We start from the raw sequence: 14716 nt of genomic DNA, 5'->3' as shown, positions 1-14716 counted from the left end.
GAATGAATAATGGATTGATTTTTGAAAAGTATTTTAATATTAACTTTTGTCCGGTGGCTTTAATCGCGTGACTAAACGATTATTATTATTTTTTCAAGTCTTTTACAAAAGAATTTTTTAAAAACTTTATTTAAAAATTTAATGATGAATGGACATTTCATTTACAAGCAGAACTTTAAGCTCAAATTCATAAAAAAACTATTCGAAAAATATTTTTATTTCATATTTTCAATTATTCACATTCAATTATTGATTTGTGCGGGGTTCTTTCTATTCCTTAAATATTGATTAATTGTATTTAGATAAAAATCAACTAGCCTGGATATACTGAATTTACTTTTATCTACTTCAAATTGCAATATGTAAATGAACATTAGTTTAATTACGGTTAAGTATTACTTTTAAATATTACCAATCAAGTTTTGTAATTGAGAAGTAACCATCAAAACAATTAAAATAAATTTTATTATTATTATTAGTTGTATAGCCCAAGGCACTACAACACACATTTCAAAAATCAGAATCAATATTATCGTATATGACTCTAATTATATTATTTTCTAGTTTAAGCAAATTTATTTAGTAATTTAAAAAGTTTTTAATAATGAATTTCATAAAAAAATTAGAAAAAACTTTAATCTGACTAATCTGACTACGATAAATAAATATTCTCAAAACTGCAAAAAAATACAATTTATTTGAGATATAAAAACTTTAGTTTATAAAGGAAATGGATTTCCAAGAAACCATTAAAAAGAAATTACGCTTCCGACAAAATTTTATATAACAATCGATTTTGGTTGTCTTTGACGTCTAAGTCAATCGATAGGGAGCAAAAAGTTACAAAAGAAAACATTACTTAAACATTAAATTGATTCTCAGGTGTGGGTTTCGAACACACGCTCCCGTAATTAAATCTGGTGCCTTAGACCGCTCGGCCAACCTGGCTATGTAAAAAAAACTTTGAGATTTTATCTCATACATCTACGACTAATCATCAAATTCTATAAAAAATTAAAAAGAAAAAAAGTTTTGTCAGGTGTGGGGTTCGAACCCACGCTCCCGTTTGGGAACCAGAGCTTAAATCTGGCGCCTTAGACCGCTCGGCCAACCTGACTATGTATAAAAAACTTTGAGATTTTATCTCATACAGCTACGACTACTTATCAAATTCTATAAAAAATTAGAAAGAAAAAGAGGTTTGTCAGGTGTGGGGTTCGAACCCACGCTCCCGTTTGGGAACCAGAGCTTAAATCTGGCGCCTTAGACCGCTCGGCCAACCTGACTATATTATCTAACGTAAATATTAAAGATATATCTAGGAATGTGATAAAAGTCTTCCGTTAATTCTTTCGTTAGTTTGATATAAGTCGCACTCGTAGAGGTTATGATTTACAAAGTTAAATAATATTTTACGCGTGAAATGACTGTCATCACGCTAACGATTATCGAACGGTTTACGCGAGTGCTGTTGAATTAAGCAATTATTTAGGTTATGCTTTTTAGAAGAATTTTTTATAAAATTTATTACTAACAAAAGTTTTTGAAAGTTAGGAAATCGGTTAAAAATTCTCGAAAATAGTATTGGTTCTTAAAGATTCATTCAAAGGAAACATTCTTTAAAAGTCACCAAAAAACTAATCTAAATATAATAAATAAAAAAATCAATGAATTTGATGACAATAATTCATTTTGTAAAAGGGTCCTGTGATATTAAACAAAAATTTTACGCAATAATTGCAATCATTTAGCTGCTTGAAATAAATAATTCGACATTATAATAACTTAAACATCCTACGAACTTTATTTGAAAAAAGGTTTCCATGACACGTCACAATTTTTGACGAATTTATTGAATGATTTGAGCGATTCATTTTGTAATTTTTGACATGGTCTGCTAATTTTACATAATTGCACAGTAAAGCATTTATTCTTATTCTTAATAAGTTCAAACGACATAAAAGGTAGTTTAATCGAAACAGATTTATTAATTAATAGTTGTGATGGGCTGGTGTAGTGCATGGTATATTTTGAAGGAGGTGCACTCAGCCTCTGAAATTGAGGAGCTGATAAATGAAATTATCAGCGGAAAGGTGGTAAAACACAAATATGGTATCACAATGGGCTCTATAACCTAAGTGTGTCTTTCGTGGGCAGCTAATATAACCTAACCTAACCTAATAAATTATTGAAAACAAAAAAGACCCGTTGTGCCCGAGTAATTAAGGATGTATGAGCACGGTAGTGGGGACACAAATTAAAAAAAACTATACATTTTCAATTTTGATGATGACTTATGTTTTAACATGACAATATGAGACGAAAAGTAAGAGTAAAATTTTTCGTTATTTAGAGTAATTTTCGAAATTTCGAAAATTGAAAATTTTGTTTAATTATTTAGCTTTCGATTTTTCGAGAAACAAGGCAGAAATCGAAAAATTTGATTCTAATTTGGATTTTTCGTCTACATTTATGAAGTTATAACAAAATTACCTTCAGATAGAAATTACATGTTCTTTTAACTACTGAATGCGAATTTCGAGAGTTGTTAAAAAATTGAAAATTCGTACATTAACTGTTTTTATGAAATAACTACCTTAAGTTACTTAACCCTTACTAACGTTTTAAATTCAATTCACTGTGATCAACAATTGTTAAGATATAAATATATAATAAAAATTGGTTTTGAATGTTGACAGCTGATTGAATTAAAGAACATATTAATAGCATTTTAATGATTTTATAATTTTGTTATAGGGCAGGAACAATGGATTAATTAAGAGTGTTTAGCAACGTAATCAGAAAACTATCATTTTACTGAAATTTTGATGAATATTGTCAGTCAATCGAAAAAGAGTAAAATGTAATAAAAAAGGTGATGAAATATAAAAGATTTAGTCAGGTGTGGTGTTCGAACCCACGCTCCCGTTTTGGATCCAAAGCTTAAATCTGGCGCCTTAGACCGCTCGGCCAACCTGATTTTTTAAAACAAAGTTAGAGATTTTATCTCATACAGCTACGACTACTTATCCAATTCAATAAAAAATTAGAAAGAAAATATTTTTGTCAGGTGTGCGGTTCGAACCCACGCTCCCGTTTGGGAACCAGAGCTTAAATCTGGCGCCTTAGACCGCTCGGCCAACCTGACTGTGTTTAATAAGTTTTGAAATTTTATCCCATACAGCTGCGACTACTTATCAAATTCTATAAATAAATAGAAAGAAAATGCTTTTGTCAGGTGTGGGGTTCGAACCCACGCTCCCGTTTGGGAACCAGAGCTTAAATCTGGCGCCTTAGACCGCTCGGCCAACCTGACTGTTCTTACCAGTCAGGTTGGCGTTACTCCTTTCTTTCCGATATAGCTTTTGCTCTTCGAAAAATCATTTATTTTTATTATACTTAAAATACACGTTGTATTATTATTTATTCTATATCCTGCAAAAAGATTTTGGAAAAGCTTTTGAAGGAGAATGAATGGTATTTCTGATGGCATACATTTTTTGTGAGAAGGAATTATTCACTGTAGAAACATGACTTTGAATTTAGGAGTGAAATAATTTTTTTTCATATTAAAGGAATCATTTCTCGACGTGCTGAAGCAATTTTTCGCTCAGATTCGTATTCACCACGCCAAAAACCTTTCAAAAAGTAAAATCATGCTTTTGGGACAAAATTTGTGTTGACTAGTCATAAAAATTCTAAAATTTCTACTAATTTATATAAATAATACAACTTATAATTTTTTTTTTTGTAATGATGCCGTAACAATTTTTGAGAATTGATTCAAGTACAATTTACATGTTTGTATGTAACAAAAGAACTTACACACCCGGGTGGTAGAAGGGGGATACATATTAATACAAATAATATATATATCCCCGTTGTAAGTAACAAGGAGTCATCTATGTATTACACACGATGCATTGACGACAACCCCTTCTAAAAAAAAAAATCACCTCGGATTTTATTGTAAAGAAGGGTTTTTATTTTCAAAAGTCACTCATAAAACTGTAGCGGCCATGACTTGGTATAATTGGTACACACATTTTTTATAGGGGAAGCCACTCAGGCAAAGAAGCTGATACGAAAATTATTTCCATATGGAGACAACCCCCAAACCATTGTTTGCTTCGTGTTCAACCAACTCCCCACTTCTTTTTTTTTTTTTAAATATTCATACTAAATAATTGTTATTAACAAAAAAGAAAAAGATGAAAAAAATAAATTAGTGTTGTGTGCGGAACGGGGCCAAACTTGGTTATAATTGGTGAATGTGTGTCACTCATGACAAGGGGTGTACTACATTTGCTTAAGGACGTTTTTTCGAGGACTATATATTTTTTTTTTTTGATTAGTTTTAAACAATGCTCATTATTTATGAAAATTAGTTGCAATGCTGGAAAAATGAATTCTTTCAAAAGTGTGACTAATTAAAAATTATAATTATTCGACAATTCACATGAATTTTACCCTATTTGGTTCAGAATTTCATATTATATTGAAAATTTTTATACCATGTATATGAAATATACCAAGGTATACTAAGTTAAGTCCCAAGTTTGTAACGTTTAAAAATATTGATGCTATGAACAACATTTTGGTATAGGTGTTCATAAAATCACCTAATTAGTCCATTTCCGGTTGTCTGTCGTCTGTCTGTCATCACGATTACTCAAAAACGAAAAGAGATATCAAGCTGAAATTTTTATAGCGTGCTGAGGACGTAAAAAGTGAGGTCAAGTTCGTAAATGAGCAACGTAGGGTCTTAATTGGGTCTTGGCTCCGTAGGACCCATCTTGAAAACTTTTAGAGATAAAACTAAAGTTGTAAAAATGTTCCTTTTAAAAAAATAAACAACTTTTGCTTGAAAATTACCCGTGAGAGCGCAAATTGTATAGTATGTATTATATGGGTATATCAGTTATATGTGTGTGACATGTATGTATGTGTAATATGACAGAGTAATCAACTTTGTACATGGTATTTCAACAATTAACTCAGTCAATTGTTTGTTTTCACATGTTCATTGGTATCTTCTTGTAGTGTCGTAAAGAAAATACTTCAGGAAAAATTCTTCTTTACCTACCCTTTAGAACTGCGATGTCCGTGTTCCAACGAACATAGGAAAACTGGTAGTTACACCGCTAGTATTATATAATTACTATTATATAAGCAAAAGGTAGAAAAGAATGGTTATTGACCAAAACTTTTAAGAAGAATGAAGTTTCAAATTAAAATTTATTTGAAAAATTACCCCACTACTCAGCACGTTTCAAAATAACCTAGCTTAAACAATATATCTGAATGAGAATTTATAAAAAAAAGTTTGAATACGATATAACACCTATATCTGATTATAAAAAAACATGTATCACTAATGTTTTAATAACTTAATTTATTTATACATAATTATACATATTACCTGACTCATCCTGTAAGATATGTGTACTGTCTGTTACAAAAGTTAGTTGAAACGAAATTGGGAATTTGGGATAAGAATTCTTGGAATTCAGGCCTAAAACGTCATTTGATAACTCGTATCATATTTTTAACCCCCGACGCAACAAAAAGTTGTAAGTTAAATGTGTATCTGTGTTTCTATCTGAGGCATAGATCAATCAATTTTGATGTAATTTTTTGTTTGTTTGAAAGGTGACTTCATCGAAAGTATTGTAGGCTATGTTTGAAGAAAATCTGTTCAGTTTGGAGAGATTTCCAGGGAAAACCGTATGATTTTAAACCGTAAAATTTAAATGAAAGTTCCGATAGTAACATCCAAGAAGTGTTTATTGGAGCTTGGTTGACCTTCAGCCGCTTTTTACACATACATAACTGATAATCACGTATAGTACATATTATAAAATTTCCGCCTAATTGGCGCCCTCACGGGTAAACAGTGATGTTTACGAAAAAATGTTTCAAGCAAAAGTTGTTTATTTTTTGATAAGGAACATTTTTTACATTTAAACTTTTGTTCTATCTCTAACGGTTTACAAGATGGATCCTACGGACCCAATACCCAATTGACCTATGATGCTCATTTACGAACTTGACCTTACTTTTTACGTCCTGATTACCCTGTAAAAATTTCAGCTCGATATCATTTTTCGTTTTTGAGTTATCGTGTCCACAGGCTTAATTGGGTGATTTTATGAACAGTTATGACAAAATTTTTTTCCTAGCATCATTATTTTTAAGCGTTACAAACTTGGGACTCAACTTAATATACTTTGTATATTTCATATATACATGGTATAAAAATTTTACACATGCAATTAAGCCAAATCGAATACAAAAACCTTCATGCCAGAAGACTTTTCCTGCGAGTTCGCTTTTCCAATTTTTTTTTTTTTTTTATGAGTTTCAACTTTTGGAACTCACAGTATTCACTAAAGATGTACTATAACATAACACTACATGTATATATTATAATCTATTAATTATATTCCCAAACGTGATATTATAAATTATGTATTCTTGGTCAGTCAGTTTTTTTTTTAAGGTTACTTCTTTAGTGACCCTTATTTTGATAGTAATTTATTTGAATCGGCCGCGTAAAAGGTTGCACCATTTATCATTTTTATAGGTCTGTGCATGGTATATATCATCTATATTCTATGGTATATAATATACATACATTACATATGAATTGAAACATATAATATGATAATGTCAAAAAAATCATTGTTTCTTTATGGGTGACCTGTTTTTATTACTACGATTGTAATCTTTGCTATATTTGTATGCATATAGTTTATTAAAATTAGAAGATCCTTCCTTCCTACAAATCTATTAAAACCCTCCCAAAATAAATATGGTAGATTGACTTTGCAATTGTCAATATTTTTTTAACGTTTGTATATACTTTAATGCTCTTATTTAATTAACCCCCGAACTTAAAAAAGGGGTGTTATAAGTTTGATTACTATGTGTGTGTGTCTGTCTGTCTGTGTTTTGTTTTTTGGCTTATAAATTTGATAATATAGATATCTCTCTTCAATCATTGTGCCATCAAAACTGTGAATATATGCTATTTTAATAATTAAGTCAGTCAATTGTGTTTTTTTTTCGCTTGTTTTTAAATTAAAGTAAGGAAATTCAATTTGGATCACCCGTTACAAGCACACAATAATAACCATGTGAATTTGTTACCTTTGTGTTACTTTGGACTTCGGTTAAAAAACGTTATAATATATTATTTTGAAATATTACCCACTAGTGTAGGCGTGTTAGTTGTAATATATAAAGCGAAACTCCGCAGGCTTTAAAAACTTCTTTCTTTAAAGAGCTATCAATCTCATACATGGTGCTATAATACCACTAAATAAAAATAAAAATAAAAATTAAAAAACAAATTGACTGACGGACACTCCAAAAAAAAAAAGTAATACACTTTTTTTTGTGTACGCCAAGTCTTTAAAATAACGCAAGTCATTCATTCATGAGAGATCTATGACTTCCTCAAATTAATGTACAGTGTGTTACATTAACGGGTCTATACCTGTTTGTTTTTGAAAATTGGTGGACCACCGCTGACAATTGAGGGGTTAGACACCAAAATGAATCCACTTACGTCGAAGTATGACTAAATGTCTACAAAATATAAAAAATCAAACTTTCTTATTAACTTGCCTGGAAGTAATTGCAGAATGAAAATCTTAGACATTTTTCGCATTTAGCTCAAAATATGTATTTTTGAATTATCTTCAACTTTTCCGTTTAGTGTTATCAGAAAAAATCAATAGTTTTCCCAAAAAAAAGACTTTTTTTTCTAAATTTTTCAAAAAATCTTTCAAAAATGATCGTTCCAGGGCAAATTTGTATACAACTTTTTGGATTTATGTTTTCGATAACATTAAGAACCCATTTCCCATGGTTGCAAAGTATAACTCGGTTTTTGCCTGAAAGGTTTATTGGCCTAAATCCTTTGATCCATTGTTGTTTTCGACGGCAAGTATTCAGGACCACGACAATTTGCCTAAATAGCCAATTTCTTTATAAGGGACGTCGATATAACTGATTTTGACTGTATTGGCAAAAACATATTTATAATCATATAATGTACCGCCGCTAACTGCTGTGTCCGCTCTTCAGTATTCAGTAACACACTTGTCTATTGATGGTGTACTTAGTCGCAGAAACGAAGCAATGAAGTTCGAAAAATTTTAACAGTAAGTCGGATTTTAATGCAGCTTTCTGCATTCGATTCGTTAGAGCGTCAGGAAATTTTGTTACCAAAATTGATTTATACAAAATAAAAATATGCAATTTGCATTATTGATATGCATTTTAAATTGAGCGTTAATATTTAATTCACAATTCGGTTAATAGTGATGAAAATGATTTCAAACTTGTTCCTCGGGGGAGGGAGGGGGGTTGTGGTTGCTTAATACAAATAGCGCGACTGAATCGGGCACCGGATACCTGATGTTCGGGGAACTCTGAACACCCGAGGATACCCGGGTACCTCGAAGACCAATTCTGTCGCGATAAGTTCAGCGAACCCAAGTGACGAGCTTGACCTCCAAGTGACGAGTTTGGATTCCAAGAGACAACGGGGATACCGTTAACCCTAGGCACCAGGTACCTCGGAGACCAGTTCTGACATGATATTCGTGTTCAGCGAACCCAAAAATCCATGTGTAACAAGTTTGAAATCATTTTCATCACTATTAAACGAATTTTAAATTTTGTATATTTACGGCTAATTAAAAATGCAATTATAAAATGCATATTTTTTAGTCAAATTGCATATTTTTAATTTCCTTATAAATAAATTTAGTTCACAAAATTTTCTGACGCTCGAACAAATTTAATACGGAAAATCGCATTCAAATTCGACTTACTCCTTAAAATTTTCGGACTTCGAATCGTTTTTAATGTTTCGTTTCTGCGACTAACTATTGTATGCAATAATATGATTTGATATTGTTATGTAGTCAATTGTGGTTGAAAGTTTATTTGTATTATCCAAATTAACAGGTAGGTTAATAAAATGACCCAGAATAATTGTTTTATTTATTTGTTTTACAGATTAAATATATAAACATGGACAATGAATTCTAAGGGTGATCTAAATTGAGTTTCCTAACTATAACTTTAACTTACTGTAATTGTTGAAATACCATGTAGACAGTGTTGATGACACAATCGCTTGTTTTTTTGACGTCACGTAAATACAAAAAGATTTCCTCTTTTAAATATCCACACACACACATAACTGATATTCCCATATTAATATATACTAGAAAATTTGCACCTAATTAGCGCCTTCGTGTATAAACAGTGATGTTTACAAAAAAATGTTTCAAACAAAAGTTGTTTATTTTTTTATGAGGAACATTTAAACTTTCTATCTCTAACGGTTTACAAGGTGGGTAGTACGGATCCTTAACCTATGTTGCTTATTTACGAACTTACCCTCAATTTTTACGTCCTGTGAATGCTAATGGAAAATGTTTTCATTCCGGAAAAATGTTAGGTTCCTTTGAGATTAACAAACAACGAATTACAGGATACAGTACTTGAAATTGTGTATAGATGTGTCTTATGAAACATTATTTCGGGATAATAAGGAATAAATTAGGCACTTTTATTTTAGAAAAGAATTCCATATCAAAAAATTCAGATCCATGAAATTGTGAACAAACGGGGAGATAGATGGTAGAGTTGCCACCTGTTCGGACCTCATCCGGAAGTGACGGGCGCAGTCAGGATCGAAAAATCAAAAATTAGCATTATGATTGCTGAATCGCCATCACGATGGATTTGACCTTAGCAATTAGAGTAGCGAGAATTGATTTTGTTCATGATTTAAGTGTTTATAGGACTTTTCAGCTGATTTTGTTGGTATCACGAGAAGTTATAAAACTTTTATATTCTTTCTATTTGAGTCACGCTCGTGCAGAATTTTCATGTTTGTTCGTTTTGTTCGAGCCATGCTTTTGTGAAATTTTTATGTCTGTACCTTGTAATTAAATGTTGATAGATACCTAAGGATTAATGCAAAAAAAAACTGTCTGATAGTTTTCGTGCAAATTGTTGAAATTAAATATGACGAAATCGGGCTTTCCTCCCCCCCCCCCCCTACAACCGCCTTCATAATATACTAGGCGAGAGACTTGACGGAGGTGGCAACTCTCCGATAAGTGTGGTCAAGCAAAGTGAAGGCAGTAATCCGATCGTCTTTGTTTATTAAATGGAAATTGTACAAAGAAGCGAGTGAGTAACTGCTAGTACCTCATATTTTTGTGTACAAGATTATAAGGACGTATTTTTTTTATAGAGTAAATTATTATATTAGTTCCTGTTACACCTAAATTAGATATTGTGATTTATATTTTCTGTTATTTAATATGTTAATAAAAAAATAAGAATAAAATTTTTTAAAACATAATACATTTTTAGAGTAAAATAAGACCGTTTAATAAGTATAGGGCATAATGGCGCCACTTTTAGGAATCCGCTAATTTTGGGGTTACCCTCACTGAAAAAGAAAATTAAAATAATGACAACTTCATTACGAAGATTTTTCAAACAATTTCCTAACGATTGGAACAAGTACAGCTAAATATTTGTATTTACAATAGAAAAGTATTGAATTTAAAATATGAATTCATTGATACAAAATCACTGAAGTTAAATAAACAAAATCATTACTGCTATGAAAGACATTGATTTTAGTTTAAAGTCATGCAATTTATTAATGGAAAATCAAATTGTACTTACTTGGAATATATAATCGTGTTAATAAAGCGAATCGATGAATTAAAAGAAAAGTTTTTTGCGTTTACTTTAAATAGAATATGTATTTGGTTATAATGATCGTATATCTATCATGTCTAGTCCATATGTGATTGAGGCAACTTCATGAAGATTGTTGTTACCAGTTAACAGAGAGTTTGAAATGAATATATTGATCATTTTTATAAGATTTACTAAATTTGTTGGTATACATGTAAACAGCCACCAAAAATTTATTTCGGAAAAATACACACGCTTTCTTGCCAAAAACTAAAATTAAAGTTTAAACCTTTTTTAAACTGTCAAAAACACGGGCATTCAATTTGGTGACGTAATACCGGTATCATTATGCGAAATAACACAGATAAGTTTGACAGATATATTCATAGACATCTGATTATAATAAATATAAATACTTATTATCTATGGATATATTATACCCAGCTGTCTACACTAAACTAACTGATGGTCTATGGCTCATACCGATATGACATCATAGCAAGGCTTGCCCGCGTTTTAGGTTACGTGATATACAGTTTAAAAATTACGATTTTTAATTTTAATATTTTAAAAGAAGAATGTGTTTTTATGACTCGAAATCAGAATATTTAAGTATATTTTTACATAAATTTAAACTTTTTTCAAATTTCATAATTTATTTTTCACTACCGAAAGTACCCTATTATTTCAATGAATGTGCCACTGCTTCCTAGACTATATTGTAAAAGATATAAGTTATTTTTTTTTATATTTAAGTCAATATAAAATTTATCAGTTTTGATTAATTTTTTATGACTTTTTTATGTTCTTTTATGAACATTTTAAAACATTTAATAGATATATTTTGTGTTATTTTTATATTATGAAGCATTAAAATAAAAATGGACTTCTATGTTAAAAGAAAATCAAGTTTAGGAGCAGAACAATTAAGATTGTTATTTATTGAGTTTATGCTATTTTTCAGTCTTATCAATGCATATCTCAAGTTTAACGGCCTACACGTTTTTAGCTTAAGATTTTATACATGTTTTGAAATCGAGTACCTACACATATCTACATTTAAAGTGTTATATATAAAAATTGGTCGTTGTTAAGGTTATACGACTACTAGCAAATTCTTTGGATTTATTAAGATAGTACGATGTTGACAGTCTCTTGTAAACTATTTATTCAAATTCTGTGCCATATAGGATTGCCAACTGCTCAAGCTTAGAAGGTTTTGCCGTGTGGTCGGGTTTTTGAAAATTTTGCCGGGCCACCGCAAAAAAATTTGCATTATGATTGCTGAATCCCCATCACGATGGATTTGACCTCAGCAACTAGAGTAGTGAGAATTGATTTTGTTCATGATTTTAGTGTTTATAGGTCTTTTCAGCTTATTTTGTTGGTATCACGATAAGAAGTCAGTTGTAAAACTTTTATATTCGTTCTATTTAAGTCACGTTCCTCCAGAATGTTCATGTTTGTTCGTTTTGTTCGAGTCATGCTTGTGTAAAATTTTTAGATCTGTACCTTTTGATTAAGTGTTGATAGAAACTTAAAGATCAATGCCAAAAGAAAGTGAATGATAGTTTTGCTGCAAAATGTTTGACAAAATGTGTAAATTTCTAATATATTTATTAAACTTCATACTTATAATTTTGATGTAGTTGAAATAAATTAAATATGACGAAATTGGAATTTCTCGCTGCAATACCCCCCCCCCCCTCACAAAACCAACTTCACAATGTGTCGGGTGGGATCCCTACTTATGTGGGAGACACGAATACTTTAATTTAAAACTTCCGGCGGCTAAAGTCGGCGGCTCAAGGCTAAATAGTGATGTTAACAAAAAAATGTTTCAAACAAAAGTTGTTTAGTTTTTTATAAGAAACATTTTTTATATTTAAACTTTTCTTCTATCTCTAACGGTTTACAAGATGGGTCTTATGGATCCAAAACTCAGCTGATCTGTGTCGCTCATTTACGAACTCGACCTCATTTTTTACGTCTTGACCACTCTTTAAAAATTTCAGCTTGATATCTTCTTTCGTTTTTGAGTTATCGTGTTTGACAGACAGACGGACAGACAACCGAAAATGAACTAATTAAGTGATTTTATAAACACCTACACCAAAATTTTGTTTGTGGCATCAATATTTTTAAGCGTTACAAACTTGGGACTAAACTTAGTATACCTTGATTTGTTTCATACATACATGGTATAAAACTGTCTTGATAGCTGATATTTCGATAATTGGTGTTTAAAGATTCAAAGAATGGCATAGATATCAGTTTTTTTTTACCGCAACCACCACTCTAAAATATGCATGATTTCAGGTGACATAAAGTCGAATGATATATAATTTTACTTCGAAAAGTTCAAAGTTTAATATATAATTTCTAACTGTTAAATATTTACAATAAAATAATAAATTTAATGAAATAAATAATTAATCAAACAGTAAAATAGGTTAAAATCTTTTTATATATAAAAAAAAAACGATTATTATTATTATTATTATGATTTTTTGAACAAAATATTTTTAATTATTTATTAATAAGATTTTTTTTATACTGTTGTGTTTTTATTTTTGTAGCATGATATACCGATTATGAAAAAAAAATTCATAAAAAAATTGTATAATAAACTCCGTCTGTGTTGTATACTTCTGAAGTATAGTCGAAATCGTTTTTAACGACAGTGGAAGGATGTAATAATAATAATAATAAGCCTTGATTCCAATAAATGGGGAACGGCCTTTCCTTTCACAAAAACAAAAAAGGATAATTGTAGGGAATGTAATCACAATAAGGCCAGAATGTCTAATGCGTTTCTCCACGCTTGTTTGTTAGTAGCAATTCTCGACCATGTATTTCCACTGTAGTTTCTAAATTCATTCGACCATCTCTGAAATTGTCTCCTACAATTTCTACTGTTCATTCGTGGTGTCCAGAATATAATAAGCTTTGCCCATCGATCGGTTTTGATCGTAAAATGTATCCTGACCAGGCCCACTTTAGCTTTTTAGTAATAAACTTCGCTGAGCTTCGAAACTGGCAGATATCCAGTTTATTACTAATCAGGTCTGTTAGAGCCCAAGATTGACATTGAATTAACTGTATATTGTTCATTTATTGATCATTTAACTTTTTTTGTTTTGTATTGATTTGCAATCGATCGATCTGGCTAATTAATTTTTAATAGTGTTAAGTTGTTAGCTTAACAGATACATTTGAATTACAAAATTTTTATTAAATTCAAAATACAGCCAAAGCTGAGAGAACTGGATAAGTGAAAAAACTCTATAAGTAGGAATAATAGCCAGGACCCGTCCTTTTAAGCTCCTAAAACTTCTATCAGTGAGAAACAGAAACCTCTGTAAGAGAGAGTTAGTTTTCCCTCATGGACTTCCGTACGTGAGACTGCTACTTATCTTTACCTCTATAAGCGACAGTGGAGCTTTATTTATTTATATTATTTAGGAGGAACTATAGCTACAATTTACTACATTCGTACTTGCTGTGACTTGTTCTTGCTGCGTAGCTCTATAAGCGAGAAACGCTACCCATGTACCTGCATTAGCGAGAAACTCGGGTCAGTGAGAAAGCTGTATAAGCGAGAATGAGATTGTGCTCACTGGAAGCGCTGGCATCGATTTTATTGTCACTACCATGATTACGCACACAACGAATGATAGCAATGTCACAACAAAGAATTTTGACTGTATTTTATATCGCTGTACGCTGTGTATTTGTGGAGTATATAAAATACTTTATGAAATATGGATCAAAGAGACTCTATAAACATTAAACAGTTTAGAAATTATTAGTTACATAAATAGTAATTGTAACTTAACAGTTCAGTTAACGATACACTAGTAATAGTAACAAAGTCGATGAGAGTTCATGTTTAGTACTCAGCACACAGTCAGTACTCCTCAGTATTGAAGAAATATTTATCAATACTAAATGATGTTAAATATCGGTTGAT

The 14716-nt window shown here is 30.8% G+C and overlaps 3 non-coding genes across 3 annotated transcripts; all 3 read right to left on the bottom strand.

The window, feature by feature from the left end:
• Window positions 1-1033: 1033 nt before the first annotated feature.
• Trnal-uaa lies at window positions 1034-1117 on the bottom strand. The gene has a single exon. It is a non-coding gene; the product is annotated as a tRNA-Leu (tRNA).
• An 85-nt stretch (window positions 1118-1202) lies between these two features.
• Trnal-uaa lies at window positions 1203-1286 on the bottom strand. Its single transcript has one exon. It is a non-coding gene; the product is annotated as a tRNA-Leu (tRNA).
• A 1946-nt stretch (window positions 1287-3232) lies between these two features.
• Trnal-uaa lies at window positions 3233-3316 on the bottom strand. The gene has a single exon. It is a non-coding gene; the product is annotated as a tRNA-Leu (tRNA).
• Window positions 3317-14716: the final 11400 nt, after the last annotated feature.

Source organism: Chrysoperla carnea, chromosome X, assembly GCF_905475395.1.
Source record: "Chrysoperla carnea chromosome X, inChrCarn1.1, whole genome shotgun sequence".
NCBI lineage: Eukaryota > Metazoa > Arthropoda > Insecta > Neuroptera > Chrysopidae > Chrysoperla > Chrysoperla carnea.
Note: the sequence above shows the minus strand (reverse complement) of the source record. Positions and strands in the feature narration are given on the sequence as shown.